The sequence below is a fragment of the Dermacentor silvarum genome, chromosome 1 (assembly GCF_013339745.2).
Source record: "Dermacentor silvarum isolate Dsil-2018 chromosome 1, BIME_Dsil_1.4, whole genome shotgun sequence".
Lineage (NCBI taxonomy): Eukaryota > Metazoa > Arthropoda > Arachnida > Ixodida > Ixodidae > Dermacentor > Dermacentor silvarum.
The window spans coordinates 351,355,681-351,363,666 of record NC_051154.1 but is presented as its reverse complement, the minus strand read 5'-3'; the positions used below and the strand labels follow the sequence as shown (position 1 = coordinate 351,363,666).

The 7,986-nt window shown below is 55.2% G+C and overlaps 1 long non-coding RNA gene and 1 pseudogene across 2 annotated transcripts; one reads left to right on the top strand and one right to left on the bottom strand.

Annotated features, from left to right (window-relative positions):
* The first annotated feature begins 291 nt into the window (after positions 1–291).
* Positions 292–5,053, top strand: LOC125942362 (uncharacterized). 2 transcript variants are annotated; one of them, XR_007465037.1, is made up of 3 exons: positions 292–679; positions 2,408–2,466; positions 4,960–5,053. It is a non-coding gene; the product is annotated as an uncharacterized LOC125942362 (long non-coding RNA). The 2 variants fall into 2 exon arrangements; XR_007465038.1 differs by lacking the exons at positions 292–679; positions 2,408–2,466 and adding exons at positions 2,852–3,325; positions 3,929–3,987.
* A 1,523-nt stretch (positions 5,054–6,576) lies between these two features.
* On the bottom strand, positions 6,577–7,669 carry LOC119444731 (uncharacterized; annotated as a pseudogene).
* Positions 7,670–7,986: the final 317 nt, after the last annotated feature.

Sequence of the window (7,986 nt, the reverse complement as noted above, 5' to 3'; positions counted from 1 at the left end):
TGACGTTTACACGCGGCTTCCCGTTCTCGAACTTCGGGTTCCGCCGCTCGCTTCGTACGTTTACGCTGAACTTCACGGTCCCGAACCTCAGGTTCTGCTGCTCGACGTTCTCGAACCGACGTTGCTTCACGTTGCCGAAGCTCAGGATCCGCTGCTCGACGTTCACGAACCAACGCGGCTTCCCGTTCTCGAAGGTCGGGTTCCGCCGCTCGGTTCGTACGTTTACGTTGAGCTTCACGGTCCCGAACCTCAGTTCTGCTGCTCGACGTTCTCGAACCGACGTTGCTTCACGTTGCCGAAGCTCAGGATCCGCTGCTTGACGTTCACGAACCAACGCGGCTTCACGTTCTCGAAGGTCGGGTTCCGCCGCTCGCATCGTACGTTTACGTTGAACTTCACGGTCCCGAACCTCAGGTTCTGCTGCTCGACGTTCACGAACCAACGCGGCTTCCCGTTCTCGAAGGTCGGGTTCCGCCGCTCGCTTCGTACGTTTACGTTGAACTTCACGGTCCCGAACCTCAGGTTCTGCTGCTCGACGTTCACGAACCAACGCGGCTTCCCGTTCTCGAAGGTCGGGTTCCGCCGCTCGCTTCGTACGTTTACGTTGAACTTCACGGTCCCGAACCTCAGGTTCTGCTGCTCGACGTTCACGAACCAACGCGGCTTCCCGTTCTCGAAGGTCGGGTTCCGCCGCTAGCTTCGTAGGTTTACGTTGAACATCACGGTCCCGAACCTCAGGTTCTGCTGCTCGACGTTCACGAACCAACGCGGCTTCCCGTTCTCGAAGGTCGGGTTCCGCCGCTCGCTTCGTACGTTTACGTTGAACATCACGGTCCCGAACCTCAGGATCCGCTGCTTGACGTTCACGAACCAACGCGGCTTCACGTTCTCGAAGGTTGGGTTCCGCCGCTCGCTTCGTACGTTTACATTGAACTTCACGGTCCCGAACCTCAGGTTCTGCTGCTCGACGTTCACGAACCAACGCGGCTTCCCGTTCTCGAAGGTCGGGTTCCGCCGCTCGCTTCGTACGTTTACGTTGAACTTCACGGTCACGAACCTCAGGTTCTGCTGCTCGACGTTCTCGAACCGACGTTGCTTCACGTTGCCGAAGCTCAGGATCCGCTGCTCGACGTTCACGAACCAACGCGGCTTCACGTTCCCGAAGGTCTGGTTCCGCCGCTCGCTTCGTACGTTTACGTTGAACTTCACGGTCCCGAACCTCAGGTTCTGCTGCTCGAGGTTCACGAACCAACGCGGCTTCCCGTTCTCGAAGGTCGGGTTCCGCCACTCGCCTCGTACGTTTACGTTGAACTTCACGGTCCCGAACCTCAGGTTCTGCTGCTCGACGTTCTCGAACCGACGTTGCTTCACGTTGCCGAAGCTCACGATCCGCTGCTCGACGTTCACGAACCAACGCGGCTTCCCGTTCTCGAAGGTCGGGTTCCGCCGCTCGCTTCGTACGTTTACGTTAAACTTCACGGTCCCGAACCTCAGGTTCTGCTGCTCGACGTTCTCGAACCGACGTTGCTTCACGTTGCCGAAGCTCAGGATCCGCTGCTCGACGTTCACGAACCAACGCGGCTTCCCGTTCTCGAAGGTCGGGTTCCGCCGCTCGCTTCGTACGTTTACGTTGAACTTCACGGTCACGAACCTCAGGTTCTGCTGCTCCACGTTCTCGAACCGACGTTGCTTCACGCTGCCGAAGCTCAGGATCCGCTGCTCGACGTTCACGAACCAACGCGGCTTCACGTTCTCAAAGGTCGGGTTCCGCCGCTCGCTTCGTACGTTTACGTTGAACTTCACGGTCCCGAACCTCAGGTTCTGCTGCTCGACGTTCACGAACCAACGCGGCGTCCCGTTCTCGAAGGTCGGGTTCCGCCGCTCGCTTCGTACGTTTACGTTGAACTTCACGGTCCCGAACCTCAGGTTCTGCTGCTCCACGTTCTCGAACCGACGTTGCTTCACGCTGCCGAAGCTCAGGATCAGCTGCTCGACGTTCACGAACCAACGCGGCTTCCCGTTCTCGAAGGTCGGGTTCCGCCGCTCGCTTCGTACGTTTACGTTGAACTTCACGGTCCCGAACCTCAGGTTCTGCTGCTCGACGTTCACGAACCAACGCGGCTTCCCGTTCTCGAAGGTCGGGTTCCGCCGCTCGCTTCGTACGTTTACCTTGAACATCACGGTCCCGAACCTCAGGTTCTGCTGCTCGACGTTCTCGAACCGACGTTGCTTCACGTTGCCGAAGCTCAGGATCCGCTGCTCGACGTTCACGAACCAACGCGGCTTCACGTTCTCGAAGATCGGGTTCCGCCGCTCGCTTCGTACGTTTACGTTGAACTTCACGGTCCCGAACCTCAGGTTCTGCTGCTCGACGTTCACGAAACACCGCGGCTTCCCGTTCTCGAAGGTCAGGTTCCGCTGCTCGCTTCGTACGTTTACGTTGAACTTCACGGTCACGAACCTCAGGTTCTGCTGCTCGACGTTCACGAACCAACGCGGCTTCCCGTTCTCGAAGGTCGGGTTCCGCCGCTCGCTTCGTACGTTTACGTTGAACATCACGGTCCCGAACCTCAGGTTCTGCTGCTCGACGTTCTCGAACCGACGTTGCTTCACGTTGCCGAAGCTCAGGATCCGCTGCTCGACGTTCACGAACCAACGCGGCTTCCCGTTCTCGAAGTCGGGTTCCGCCGCTCGCTTCGTACGTTTACGTTGAACTTTACGGTCCCGAACCTCAGATTCTGCTGCTCGACGTTCACGAACCAACGCGGCTTCCCGTTCTCGAAGGTCAGGGTTCCGCCGCTCGCTTCGTACGTTTACGTTGAACTTCACGGTCACGAACCTCAGGTTCTGCTGCTCGACGTTCTCGAACCGACGTTGCTTCACGTTGCCGAAGCTCAGGATCCGCTGCTCGACGTTCACGAACCAACGCGGCTTCACGTTCTCGAAGGTCGGGTTCCGCCGCTCGCTTCGTACGTTTACGTTGAACTTCACGGTCCCGAACCTCAGGTTCTGCTGCTCGACGTTCACGAACCAACGCGGCTTCCCGTTCTCGAAGGTCGGGTTCCGCCGCTCGCTTCGTACGTTTACGTTGAACTTCACGGTCCCGAACCTCAGGTTCTGCTGCTCGACGTTCTCGAACCGACGTTGCTTCACGTTGCCGAAGCTCAGGATCCGCTGCTCGACGTTCACGAACCAACGCGGCTTCACGTTCTCGAAGGTCGGGTTCCGCCGCTCGCTTCGTACGTTTACGTTGAACTTCACGGTCCCGAACCTCAGGTTCTGCTGCTCGACGTTCACGAACCAACGCGGCTTCCCGTTCTCGAAGGTCGGGTTCCGCCGCTCGCTTCGTACGTTTACGTTGAACTTCACGGTCCCGAACCTCAGGTTCTGCTGCTCGACGTTCTCGAACCGACGTTGCTTCACGTTGCCGAAGCTCACGATCCGCTGCTCGACGTTCACGAACCAACGCAGGCTTCACGTTCTCGAAGGTCGGGTTCCGCCGCTCGCTTCGTACGTTACGTTGAACTTCACGGTCCCGAACCTCAGGTTCTGCTGCTCGACGTTCTCGAACCAACGCGTGCTTCCCGTTCTCGAAGGTCGGGTTCCGCCGCTCGCTTCGTACGTTTACGTTGAACATTCACGGTCCCAAACCTCAGGTTCTGCTGCTCGACGTTCTCGAACCGACGTTGCTTCACGTTGCCGAAGCTCAGGATCCGCTGCTCGACGTTCACGAACCACCGCGGCTTCCCGTTCTCGAAGGTCGGGTTCCGCCGCTCGCTTCGTACGTTTACGTTGAACTTCACGGTCACGAACCTCAGGTTCTGCTGCTCGACGTTCTCGAACCGACGTTGCTTCACGTTGCCGAAGCTCAGGATCCGCTGCTCGACGTTCACGAACCGACGACCAACGCGGCTTCCCGTTCTCGAAGGTCGGGTTCCGCCGCTCGCTTCGTACGTTTACGTTGAGCTTCACGGTCCCGAACCTCAGGTTCTGCTGCTCGACGTTCTCGAACCGACGTTGCTTCACGTTGCCGAAGCTCAGGATCCGCTGCTCGACGTTCACGAACCAACGCGGCTTCACGTTCTCGAAGGTCGGGTTCCGCCGCTCGCTTCGTACGTTTACGTTGAACTTCGCGGTCCCGAACCTCAGGTTCTGCTGCTCGACGTTCACGAACCAACGCGGCTTCCCGTTCTCGAAGGTCGGGTTCCGCCGCTCGCTTCGTACGTTTACGTTGAACATCACGGTCCCGAACCTCAGGTTCTGCTGCTCGACGTTCTCGAACCGACGTTGCTTCACGTTGCCGAAGCTCAGGATCCGCTGCTCGACGTTCACGAACCAACGCGGCTTCACGTTCTCGAAGGTCGGGTTCCGCCGCTCGCTTCGTACGTTTACGTTGAACTTCACGGTCCCGAACCTCAGGTTCTGCTGCTCGACGTTCACGAACCAACGCGGCTTCCCGTTCTCGAAGGTCGGGTTCCGCCGCTCGCTTCGTACGTTTACGTTGAACATCACGGTCCCGAACCTCAGGTTCTGCTGCTCGACGTTCTCGAACCGACGTTGTTTCACGTTGCCGAAGCTCAGGATCCGCTGCTCGACGTTCACGAACCAATGCAGCTTCACGTTCTCGAAGGTCGGGTTCCGCCGCTCGCTTCGTACGTTTACGTTGAACTTCACGGTCCCGAACCTCAGGTTCTGCTGCTCGACGTTCACGAACCAACGCGGCTTCCCGTTCTCGAAGGTCGGGTTCCGCCGCTCGCTTCGTACGTCTACGTTGAACTTCACGGTCCCGCACCTCAGGTTCTGCTGCTCGACGTTCTCGAACCGACGTTGCTTCACGTTGCCGAAGCTCAGGATCCGCTGCTCGACGTTCAAGAACCAACGCGGCTTCACGTTCTCGAAGGTCGGGTTCCGCCGCTCGCTTCGTACGTTTACGTTGAACTTCACGGTCCCGAACCTCAGGTTCTGCTGCTCGACGTTCACGAACCAACGCGGCTTCCCGTTCTCGAAGCTCAGGATCCGCTGCTCGACGTTGATGTTTCGAAGCGGCTTCGCGTTCTCGAAGTGTGGAATCGCTGCTCGACGCTGACGTTTCGAAGCGGCTTCGCGTTGGCGAACTGAATCTGGATCCGCTGCGCGTCGCCGACGTTTACGTTCTGCGTCGCGAGCTCTTCTCTGCGCAGCCTTGTCTTCAGAGGTGCTCGCGGTTCTGTTAATGAACTGGCTGCTGCTGTTTGAAGATGTGCCAGACAGTTCGTTGACAGATTCGTTGGCGTCCATTCAGCGCATCGGACGGCGCAGCGTGACTAAGCCGAAGCAGCAACTGAGGCAGCGGCGCATGCACCGGGTTTATATAAGCAGCTGGCGCGGAGAGGAGGAGGAGAGAGAGAGGTGCGCATGCGCGCGCTATCACACAGGTAGCGGATGAAGACACGGAGGGAGAAGCGCGTTATCGAACAGATGGCGTGGAGAGGGGGAGAGGAGGAGAGAGGCGTTATCGCACAGCTGGCGTGGAGAGAATGAGGAGAGGTGCGGACGGACGCCGATGCCGACGCCAACGACGCCGCGGGACAGGCCGCCGCTATAAGATGCTCCGCATCTAATCATGTGGTATGTGTAGCATACAAATGACATTGTGGCAAAATGCACGGAAGCATATGCCTTGGGCAATAGCAGCACAGGTTTGTGCTTTTATGAGGTAGTTGTTTTTTCAATAATTATATCAAAGTGTCTTTACTCATGCAGCGAGTTTATAGACTACTTCGTATGTGTTCGGCTTCCACGCACTGTTTATGGTTCTCGTTGCATTTATTTCAGTACAAAGAAAGTTTTATGGATTCGCCTTGCCTCCCTTATTTCAACGGAGTTTTACTGCACAGTGGCGCCCATGCAGACTCAAAATAAGTGGAAGAGCTTGGAGAGGGCATATAAGCGTAGCAAGACGAATAATTCTTCATCTGGCCACTCCCTGATCACCTGCGATTACGAGGAGTGAGTACGGGCCATTGTTGCCGTAAATTCGTAAAGCTACTATGTATCTGATATTTTATTATTTCTAGGGAACTGGCTGAAGTGCTTGGAAAGGAACACCATATCACTCCAACAGTCCTCCTGGTGCCCGTGGAGATGATTGAAAACAACAGGTACAATGGCCCTACTTGATATGTAGTTGTTTCTAAGCCTGATTTTTTTATGCTTCAGAGAGGGCACTGTTGCGGAGACAGAGCCTTGCCAGGAGGCAGGGCCATCCCACCACACCAGCTAAGATGCCCCTGCAAGAAAAAGAAAATCTACTACCTCTGTGGAGGCTCTTGTCGAGGAATATAAGGCTGCAAAGCCGAAGCGGAAATTGCGATTTGAGAAAAAAAATGGCACTTTTGAAGCGCCTTGTTGGTGCGGTTGAGGCATGTGCTGCTAATAAATAAGTTTTGATCATGAAGGAATGTTTTTTTTTATAAAACTCTGCAAGAACGCTTCATTGAGCATGAAGGAATGTTTATTTTTTTATAAAACTCTAAAAGAATGCTTCACATCAGCACCTCTCGCATTAAGAAAGTGCTCCATTAAAAAAATGGAACACTAACACTGCTTTTGTGCAATCGCATTTCTCAAATTTTCACAATTAGCAGCCAAACATCGGTCAGTAGTGTCATTTTCGTCATCATTTCCAACATCTTCAAGCTGTGGAATTTCTTGCAGCTCAATGAAATAATCCCTCTCTTCATTGCACATGTTGTGTAACACACAAGCACCCATTACTATGAGGCAGCACTGCTTCATTGTAGCAGCGTCAACAAAATAAAGCCTATGGAACCTTTGCTTTAGAAGACCAAAGGCATTCTCAATAGAACAACTTTGCTGAGAGTGGCACTTGTTATAGCGCTTCTCCATGCCGGAAAACTGTGCTCATTATCACGGTACGGCGTCAACACCCATGGAAGCAGGGGGTATGCAGAGTCTCCGAGCAGGTAACCACCATCACATCTCATCGCTGCCACCTCAAAGAAGCGGCCTTCACGAAGCACCCTGGCATCGTGTGCCGATCCAGGAAAACCGATAAAAACGTCGATGAACTTGTTCCTATTATCACATATTCCCTGGAGCAGTACAGACGGGAACTTCTTGCGGTTGAAGTAGGACTGGGAGGATTCAGCCGGCTTGTTGATCTCTATGTGGCACTCGTCAAGCCTATGGTGTTACGCGGCCCTTTGCCGGAGCTCTTTAGCAAGAAGCCCGCCTTGGTCCTTTCTTGATCATGCCCGCTAGACCATGCGATGACTTCTCCGCTTATGCTGTTTAAAAAGTTCAACAGTCGCTCAATGTACACGTGCACTGAAGATTCGGATAAATCAAATCTGTCAGCAAGGCAGTACATACTCGACTGGCTTCCAATATAGCTCAGTACCACCAAGAAAGTCTTCTCGGCAGTGATCCGTGTGCGCCCTCCTGGAGAATCGGGGAAGAACGGAGGCGATTCGTAGCGGGCGACAAGATCGCTGAACGTCTCGCGTGACAGTCGGAACATCCGTTTAAATTCAAACCCGAAGTACCGGCCTACGACGCCCTCACAGTATCTTGGAATGCGATTTCTGTCCACTCTTGCTAGCTTCACTGCCATTATCGCGACTAGGTCGTCAAATTCGTCGTCACTTTCAGACTCCACTAGCTCCATGGCGACATGCACGACAGTGAAAGCAGGTCAGCGTTCATGACCTTCGTCCACAGAAGCAACGGTGAGGAAAAAGGCGGTGATTTGGCACTATGAACACCAAAACACTAACAACGTCGAGACGGACCGAGACATAATGCCGCGCATGCGAAACAAGAAAGCAGAAGGCCTGCACAACGTCTGCACTTCGGCATTCGATTCTGTGTGGCGCTGCTGTCCGGTCAGGCCGCCACCGCCGATCTAGCCCTGCACTCGCCCTGAACTTCTCGTGAACCGCCGTGAACCGGTTCACAGTGGTGCAGGCGAATCGAACGTACCTT